The sequence below is a fragment of the Homalodisca vitripennis genome, chromosome X (genome assembly GCF_021130785.1).
Source record: "Homalodisca vitripennis isolate AUS2020 chromosome X, UT_GWSS_2.1, whole genome shotgun sequence".
NCBI classification, from domain to species: domain Eukaryota; kingdom Metazoa; phylum Arthropoda; class Insecta; order Hemiptera; family Cicadellidae; genus Homalodisca; species Homalodisca vitripennis.
Genome location: NC_060215.1, coordinates 135941804 through 135952293, shown reverse-complemented (window position 1 = coordinate 135952293; position 10490 = coordinate 135941804). Strand labels below are relative to the sequence as shown.

The 10490-nt window shown below is 35.3% G+C and overlaps 1 long non-coding RNA gene across 1 annotated transcript; it reads left to right on the top strand.

Moving 5' to 3' along the window:
• Positions 1-2241: 2241 nt before the first annotated feature.
• On the top strand, positions 2242-9223 carry LOC124369871. Its single transcript, XR_006923121.1, has 2 exons — positions 2242-2825; positions 9091-9223. It is a non-coding gene; the product is annotated as an uncharacterized LOC124369871 (long non-coding RNA).
• The last annotated feature ends 1267 nt before the right edge of the window (positions 9224-10490 follow it).

The following is a 10490-nucleotide window of genomic DNA, read 5'->3' as shown; positions in this document are numbered from 1 at the left end:
CAATAGCTACATGTATCGCAGTGCAGTTTCTCAATAATGCTCAATATGATAACGTAGTTATATGTATGGACTTCCAAGCTGTGGTTACAGCAATATCAAGTTATAAAAAAGGTAAGAGTAAAAAACCAATTAATTATATTATTAAGTATACTTTATAATTTGAAAGTCTTAGATAGAAATACAGTGTTCATACGAATTCCAGGAGATATTTCACTGGAATTTAATGAAAGAGTAGACAATTAAGCCAGAGAAGCAATAACGGCAGGTGTGAATGTTCCAGAAATTAATGTCCCTTTGGAGGACTTTAAAGAAGCAACCAAAAAGAAAGGGGATGGAAAACTATCAGGTAATCTTTGAATCAACTCCAAAAGCTCACTGGTACATACATATTGTACAAAAGGTAAGCCATGTTCCTTGGTTTAAAAATAGGAAACTGTTAAGGAAGGAAATCGTCACAGTTTATCGCCTGGGCCTTGCCTAAGAAAACGAAGTTGTTTGCAATATTTTACCCCATTATGTTTAAATTGTACTTTAGGTATAGAAGAGATAATTAACCTTGTAGAACTACAATGCCCAAATTATGAATATGCCAGAAAGGAATGTTTTCAGATACTATCAGGTAAGTTTAAACATATAAACTAGGACATAAGGGATGTTCTCAAAACCAATGATTTGAACATGTATTAGGAACTTGCACAAATTTTTGTTAAATTGAAAAAGACATAATATAAACATAAAAACAATCTCTCCCACTCTGTCACATAATTGTTACCTCATCTGAGAGTTCTAACAAAATAAAAAACCGAGTTCCAAACCTTTTTGGATTATGAAGTTGCCCTGATGGACTCCTGGCCATGAAGATTCCAAACAGAAACCTTGTCCTTATTGTTCACTGCCTCAATCATTATAATCATCTTTTTAAACTAACAAATACAAAATATCAATGTAAATCCCACTCCATTAACATTTAATATGTTTTTCTACATTTCAGTTTACTAGACATGTATTATGGAACCACGAAGTTGCATGTTATTACGAAGCCACCACGAGGTTGTATGTTATTACGAAGCCTGTTCTTTTCAGTAAATATAGAAGAAAAAGAAGAGAGAAACTGGATGGAAGAATTATTTAAGATTATGAAGTATTAGATGGAGTTATTGAGAATACCCAATTAATTATAAGTGCAAGCAGAACTAAAAAATTGATCAAAAAAGAGTTGGTAAGTACTCATTTAACGAACATTATTTTTGATTCTGAAAAATTACTTGAATATGTTACGCTCAATAATTTATGTGAGGATGGTTGTAGGTTGTTACTGCTCGCAGTGCAACAATGTTACAGGTGCTTCAGCTATGGTCATGTTTCCAACACATCTTGTGACAAAGGTAGGATATGTAGAGTTTGTGGTCAGAATTATCATTTGAATGAATGTGATAAAATACCAAAATGTGTTAACTTGGATCATGTTAGTATTAGTAAAACGTGTCCAGAATATGTGAGATAAAATGTATTTTCGAGAGGAAGAGCATATACCCGGAAACCACTAAATACCATCCCCTTATTCCAATGAATACCTGTACAAAGAGTAGGCACAACCAAGTTACTTATGCACTTATGACATGTCAATATGAACGACCATAGCTGTTTCTCACACTTAGAGATATGTAAAATCAATGTATCCACAATAACATATATCTACCGCTTATGACACAGGAATGTAACAAAGATGATCAAATCAGTAATAGTCTAGAAACAACCAGTGTGAAACTGACAATAGATTTTCCCTCACTACCTCAACCATACTTCATAGTCAGTTCTTGCCACTAATCGAAACAAGAGAATAAAACGTTAATATTCTGTTCACTAAATAAAAACAATCAAAGGGATTGAACGTTACATAACTAAATAAAAATTATCATTTAAAATTACACTGTTAGCAGCTGGAACAAAAATAAACCATACGAGTCACTATAACATAACTGGCTATTTTCGGGGGCAGATTTGAGAATCATAACAAAGAGTTGCACGTAGACTGCCGGAACTTTTAGCCCCAGCGAGCGATATATCAGACAGAGTTAGTCTAGCTAAAATGCCTAATGTCTGGTATATCGTACATCTCGAGAATTTAATGTAGCTGGCTTATAATATGTCCAAATGCCATCAGATTCGGTGAAGAAACGGGCTACATGCAAGAACAATTAGTCTTCCAATTGGGATTGTATTTCGTTCAGCGCAGTTTATTTGTCGATGACAGCTGTCAGAAGATATCAGCTGGATTTGTTGTTAAATGCTATGCTCTCAGTTATAACCTCGATTAATTTGCGTGATTGAAGGAGGTTATTTATAGTGTGATTCATTGTGTTATTAGTAAAACAATGAGTAAGCGTCGGCGTGGTAGAGAAAAGTCACCAGTGGTTACTAAGTTTGGTGTTCCCAAGGCGTTGATTACAGATCAAGGGGCAAACTTTACCTCTGACCTGATCAAATTCTTGCACATCAGGAAAATCCAGACTACAGACTGTGTTTTCACCCACAGAGTAATGTTCGGCTAGAGAGAGAGTACACGCGACTGTAAAAACACTCTGATAAATAATATTGTTAGTGCTGAAGGTGTTATTTTTGAAGACAATTCTAAAGACTGAGCCATAGTTGTGTGGACATCATAAGCCCAAATAATGAATTATTTACTGAAAATGAAAAATGTGATTTTTTAAGAAGATCCTGATGTTATTCCTAAACATCTTGAAACAGCATCTTTTTCAGAAGACGAGGCTGAAGCAAACGTGCCTTCAATGTCAACAGGTCAAGGGAGGCCTAGGAATACTGTAAGTAAATATTGTAGGTAATATTGATGGTCCATGCAATGCAGAACTACAAGCCCAAAGCCTAAATGTTAGGCCTAATGATGATGTTGGTGAAAATATCGGAGTAGCCTATGTATAAGGTTAAAGGCCCACCCCACGAATTTGACATTATTAACGTATTCCGTACCAGTAAGATTAAACGCCGGGGCGGCAAATCACGAATTTGACGTTACCAACGTATTCTGCTCACCCTCCTGAACAAAAAATATATATAGTACTATGGGGTGCAAATGACAAATAACATGATTTTAGGGGGTATATTGATAAGTGGTTAAGTTCCTAATGTTTTAATGTTCAGTTTGTGTGCTGTGTCTGGATAATCTGTTTACTTGAATATTATCTGCGGCCGGGACTGATAGCAGCCTGATAACGTACCTGTTATCTGAGTTCTCCGGGGCATGGGTCAGTTCTACACAAGATATCGTGTTCAGTAGGTCGGATTGAGTGAGTGCGTTTACAATGATGAATCAACCATCCACTAGTTCAACCAACCCTAGTGAATTGTGTGTGTCGGAGTGTTTCGTAGGGCACGTAAAGAGTTTACGTTTTAACCGAAACGAAATTATCTCTTTTTAATTGAACATGGAATTTTAAAAAATGAGTGTATGTGTTCGTCGTGCGGTCGTCGAGTGGTGTTTTTAAACCGGGAGACTTTGTCGTTTCGTTGTGATAGACGACTTTTTTTGCTGCTGCTCAGCTGTATCCGCCAACACACTAATAGTATGTGTTCTCTGATCCATCTATATATTTGAGTTTTTCATGATTTATTTAGTTTTTTTAACTTTACATAATTGCCTTTGCATTACATTTCAATTTATATTTTTTGATCAGCCCCTCTAGTATTTTATATTTTACTGATAGGTACTATCTCGAGGGATGTTTTTCTTTTATTGACCTTCGGTGCTGCCCCGCGCTGATGGCCGGAGGCACTCGTAATTAATTTTTTTCTCGAAATTAAGAAAAACATTATTTATTTTGATCAAAATTCTGCTCATTTCTGTATTATTTTTTCAGTTACGTTTGCAAAGATGGCGGCGCAACCGATGACGTCATCACGAGGTTCAATCATTGGCCACAAAAGGTCACGTGACGCTAGACTTGGATGTAGAACATGGAGATATTACTGAAAAGTTATTTCATTTTTTCATTTTCTAGAACTTCGTTATTTCTCATTTCCACCCCATCAAACCTTATACTTTTTTGTTCTATATGACGATTCCAATAAGTTTTTAACGCAAAACTCGTATTTTTCCGCCCCGGCCGTTAATATGATAATTGCCACGTATTCTACTCATCCTCCTGAACAAAAATATATGGGTTTAGGTGTTGCAAATAACATATAACATGGTTTTAGGGGGTATATTGATAAATAGTTAGTTTTTAATATTTTAATGTTCTATTTGTATGCGTGTGTCTGGATACTGTGTGCCTCAATGTTATCTGCGGCTGGGACTGATGGCGTATATATTATCTGAGAGCTCCAGGGCTGTAGTACAGTGCTTCTCAAGATATCATGTTCTGTAGTTCGGATTGAGTGACTGCTTTTCAATCATGGATCAACTACCTACTAGTTTGACGAATTGTAGTGAATTGTGTGTTAGAGTGTTTTGTTGGGCATGTTGGGAGTTAACGTTTTGACTGAAATGAGATTTCCTTTTAATGGTAAGTGTTCTCTATTACTGTCCATTTATAATATTAATATTGGGGTTTTACATGATTTATTACGTATATTACGCTCTACTTAAATTTCTTTGCATTACTTTTCAATTTATATTTCTGATCAGCCCCTTTAGAGTTTGATATTTTACTGACAGGTACTATCTTAAGGGATGTTTTTCTTTCGTTGACATCACTGATGGCCGAGGTACTCGTCTCAACCCAATAGTAACTAGTTAATTTGTAGCTCGAAATTAAAAAAAACATCATCATTTGGGTCAAAATTCTGCTCATTTGAGTATTATTTTTCATTTACGTTTCCAAAGATGGCGGCGCATCTAATGACGTCATCACAAAATTGAATCAAGGTCACGTGACGCCTAACGTGGATGTACAACATGGAAATATTGCTCCGCACATGAAATGTAGTTCCATTTTTTAAGTTCTACAACTTTGTTATTTCTCATTTCCACCCTGTGAAACCTTATATTGATTTGTTCAGTAGAACGATTCCAATAAGTTAATAATGTGAAACTCGTATTTTGCCGTTGTGGCTGTTACTTTCACAATTGACCAATATCGGAAGATAGTCATTGATAAATCAAGTGACACTGTATATGTAAACATTATTCATGATGAACTATCAGGCCCAAGACATGCATCCCCATCTGATGCTAAGCTTATCAATCTATTTTTCACAATAACATTTTTGACCACATTGATAACCAGTCTGCTATATAGTATTTGAGGTCCCATGTCAATTTATCGCCCAATGGAAATGCACAATCCTGGAGAGCAGTTACTTTGGCCAAAATTAAAGGATCCCTTGCTGTTCATTTTAACATGAACCTAATAAAAAACCAACAATTCTTAGCTACTGGAATACTAATTCATCCCAACACACTTCTTGGTTTTGTACGATAGTGAAACTGCCAATGGATTCCACCAAGGAGTTTCCCCTCACTTCCCCCCCACCTCATATTTCATAGCCAGTTCACACCACAAACTGAAGCAAGAGAAGAAAATGGTGGGCGACAGTAACAATCATTGAAACCTAAGCTATAAACTTCCAAATGAAATCTATTTGCTGAATAAAACAATCTATGGGTTGGAAACATTGCATAACTAAATATAAATTTATTGTTTATAACTACACGGTCAGCAACTGGAACAAAATTAAACCATAAAACTCAAACATCATAGTTGGCTGTTTTTAGTCGCAGATTTGAAAATCATAACAAAGATTTACAGACTTGCACTTAGACGTAACTTGCATGTAAGGATCATTACTTTTTCCTTAAAACGGCTCCAGCAAGATACATATATCACATGAAAGTACATAATATACACTACATTATGACATATAATTGGTTTAATGTGCTGAGAAATGTTTTATTAAGCTTCCAATAAGTTCGTATTCTTAGATTTGCGAATAGGCGATCCGAACTTTTAAGTTTTCCACAAAAATACAAAACAACTCCAGGATGACTCATACACCACTTGAAAGTACACAATATACACCTGATTGTGCAAAACTTCTGGAGCCATTTTGTATTTTGGTGTATAACATAAATTTCGTACCGTATGTGTGTAAATCTATGATTACTCATTGGTAGCTCAATAGAAATTATCTCAGCGCATAAAATCAGATGTATTATAATATGTCATAATGTAGTATATATTGTATATATCACACGGTAATGTGTCATTCTGGAGCCGTTTTGTATTATTGTATAACATAAAGTTCGGACAGTACACCTGCAAATTGAAGATTTTGAGCTCGTTGGCACAATAAACGATTTCTCAGCGCATAAAATCAGATGTGTTATTTTCATAATGTAGTGTATACTGTGTACTTTCACGTGGTATATGTGCCATCTTGGAGTCGTTTTGTATTTTTGAAAGTATCGTAAAATTAGGACCACTTACCTGCAAAACTTGAAAAATTCAAACTAATTGGTAGCGTATTAAAAAAAGTTAAAAAACACATAACATAAACACATAAAACTAGATTTATTATATGTCATAATGTAGTGTACATGGTATACAGGGTGATAACCTTGTAACAGAACTGCATAACATTGTGGGGAGGGTGTGCTAATGTCCTTCCAGAGGTCCTTCAGAAGAAAGCAATACAAATTATTGCAAAAATAGGAATTAGAGAATCCTGTAGAGATTCTTTAGAGAACTTGATTTGTTAACCTTCCCAGCCCTCTACATATACGAGACCATCTTGTACTGACGTTACAAATGTGAGGTAACGGAGGGAAGGGATATTCATGTGTACAATATCAGAGGGCGGGATGCGTTTAGATCTGCACAGCACAATCTCCAGGCTTACAAAGCTCTACCATCTGAGGTTGGAGCTAAACTGTTCAACAAGCTACCCTTAGTCTTGCGTGTTGAAAATAGGAAACCACTGTTTAAGAGGAAGCTAAGGTGCCTACTGGTGCAAGGAGCCTACTACTCTGTTGGTGAGTTTGCGGATCATGAGGATTAATCAATTCTGTTGGGTTGGGGGTGCCGTTATGTGAAGCACTTTAGCTATTTACCTTGCAAACATTATTTGTTTACAATTGTAAGCATTATACAATTGAATTTTATATTTTTAAGCGTACTTGTTTGTTATTTGTATTGGTTTGTTAATTTTACTTATATTCGTATATATTTTAATCGATATGATGCATGCCATATAATATTGTAATTGTCTACAGCAATAAATGTATTATTATTATTCAGGTAGTATTATCAGCACTTTCTGAGCTTATTGTACTATAAAAAATAATGAAAAAAGTTCATGTAAACATAGGTCCCGAAATGCTTTGTTACTGAGTAGTAATAATAAATAAACTGAGTAATAAATAATAAACTGAGTGGTAGTACACCACCTTGTGGACATCCTCGCTGCTTTTGACCTCTCTTGTGACTCCGCACAGATATGCCTGTGCTCTTCTGCTACTAAGCATATTCTATATCCACCTGACAACAGTTTTCTCAGTACTCGTGGATGTAAGCTTAGACACTATAGAGTGAGTACTTGTATTATCAAAAACTCATTTCCAGGAATACTGCTAAAGCTATTTCCTTTTGTACAATAGCTTGCTCAATCTTGCCAACCAAACAATGTAGGGCTGTTTCACAAGATTTACCTTTCTGATAAGCATGTTGATTTGAATGTAAGGGATAGTTGATGAGGACTGTGTCCCTTAAATGCCTATTCAGAACATTCTCCATGCCCTTGAGGAGGAAGGATGTTAGGCTTATTGGTCTATAGGCCTTTGCAACCTCAGGAGGGTTTATCTAGCTTTGTGATAAAAATAACCCTAGAGGTTCTCCAAGATGAGGGTATGACTCCTATCGCTAGGCTAGTTCTAAACAGTCATAGGAGCAGAGTTATCACCAAGTTCGCACTTTCCTGCTGTAGAGCAGGAAAAATGCCATCAGTACCTGGTGATTTGAATGGTTTAAGACTCTACGGCCCATTTTATCCCTGAGTAGTTGATGACAGTTCCAGTCCTTCTTAGACGAGCTTTCTCTAGGTTCTCGCTGGTATTTACTAACATATGTTTCACTGGTCTGGAAAGATCCTGGGAAGTGTGTGTTCAGTAAACACTGAAGGGTCTCCACAGGATCCTTGGTGTGAGTCCCATCTTTACTAAGTATAGTACCCACCGCATTTATGGCGCTTCGAGCTAGGACTGTTTGAAGTTTTGCACAGTCAGGTATCTTGTCAATACTCTGACAGAATTCTCTCCATGATTTTCTCTTAGCTCTTCTCACCTCTTTATTGTACTCTGTTAGGGTAGTAGAGTACCTATCTGAGCTCTTGCTTGCTGTCCACCTTTATGTACTTGGGGATGAAGGTTGATACCTTAAAAATCTTGACCAGGCTTTTGGCTGAGCCCATTTTCAACTGAACTCTTTCAAAAGGATTCAGCTCCTGGACCTGCTCCTCCAGCCACTCCTTGGTTTCTGTATTGACACAGCCGACCACTATTGCTCCACGTCCAACATGAGAGCTGGACATCCTAACATTTTTCCCCTGGAAGGCGCATTTGCCCAGCTTTACTTCCGGGTGTTCGAGCCGGACAATAGCTAGCTTCTCTGAGTTGTTTTCGGCATATGTTTTAGGTGTCTTCTTAGTATTTAAGGGTATAACGTAGACGCTAGAACGTAAGATACTTCATGTATCTCTATACCATAGACGAGATACAACGACTTTTCCTCTCTTGTTTTATGTATGCATAGAGTACATTTTTTGCACTTTCATGGGGTGACTTAATATTGCTTTTTTATAAATTTGTTTTATTGCTTGATTATACATTGTGTTTTAATGATGAGCCTGTTGTACAGTTTATATTTATCAGTGAAATAAAGTCTTAATGAATCTTAACGATCCCGGTCGTATAAATAGATTCAATTCTTGGAGAGGAAGTAAGCTGGCCAATGTTTGCAAGTTGCTGTTTTGAAAATTAGGTTATAAAAACTCCATAATAACAGTACCTGTAATTTATATGTTTATTTATATTTCTTCCTTTTATTTTTTTTGCAATTTATCGTTTACTTTCAGCTTCTGAGGAGGAAACCTTGAAGATACACCTGGTACAAGCAGACTAATCCCAAGAGTCTCGCTTGGGAATTGGGAATAAACGTACATTTATTAATTGAAAATGTTAAAAATTATAAATAAATATATTACTATACAGAGTGTTTTTCATTTATCCCTGTTACATTTCAAAAGCCTAAGTAAAACGTTTTATTTATTAATTTGTCTATGAAGAGGAAAGAATCAAGCTTCAAAACAGTGTCTCATACATGTATGATTTAAAGACGCTAAGTTATATTTTTCTTAACGAGAAAAACAATCGACATTCTATAAAAGCAGCCTATAGCATTCTATAAATATGTCCAGCCATGAAAGTGTTAAAAACCTCATCAACAGGGTAAAATTTGTAATCTTAACCATTTACTCAATGCATATTTAAATTTGTTTTCACTAACTATTTGTACATCTTCAGGTAACTTGTTGAATAATTTAATTATCATACTCATATGGTTAGAGTAACTCTTTGCAAGTGTGACATATTTAAAATCAAGCAAATATCTTTTCCTGGTTGGATAGCTATAAAAATTTTCTCTTATGATCATAACACTGCAGATTTTCTTTGACATTTAATAAACAAGTATATATATATAAAACACAAGTATACAAAATTTTAAAAAAATCTTAAGTTGTTAAAATGTTGTTGTTTTTCCAAATTTACCAGTGAATTCTCTGATAATTTTCGATAACGCCATCCATCATAAGTTCAAATCAATAAAAGAACACAATTCAAGTTCCTAAAAAGCAGAAACTAACAAGTAATTACTAGATAAATAACTGCAGTTTAATACAATGTCACTTAAAACATTTGTATTTTATAAATTGTTAGAGAACAAAGGACACAAAGTTCTTCGCCTTTCCCCATCTAATCCTGATCTAAACTCGATATAAAATGTTTGAAGGATAATAAAAAGTTATTTAGGTCAATCAAACGTAAATGAAATTGGAAACACCGTAAAGTTTTAGACAAAGATTGTCTCAATAACAAAATAAATTTGGGTCAAAGTTTGTGAGAGGGCTGTAAAATTTGAAGTAGAATATAATGAAAAGGAACATTTATTTAGTTGATGACACAGCAGATATGACGACAGCGATAACAGTGAGCACGAATTAGCAGAGAAGTGGACAGGAACAATGAGAGTGGAAGTAACTCACCATTGGCAACTTCATCATAGGTAAGATATGGATTAATACGCGGGGAAATAGTGCTAGAGTTCAGGAAATGCTGATGCTTCAAAAGGAAGCTGTTAGAATTGTTGTTAAAGCTGAATATCTCGATCATTGTAAACCTGTTTTCATCAACCAAGGCATTCTTACACACACATTTATATTTGTTTGATTTATCTGTTTACAATTTAAATAATAAG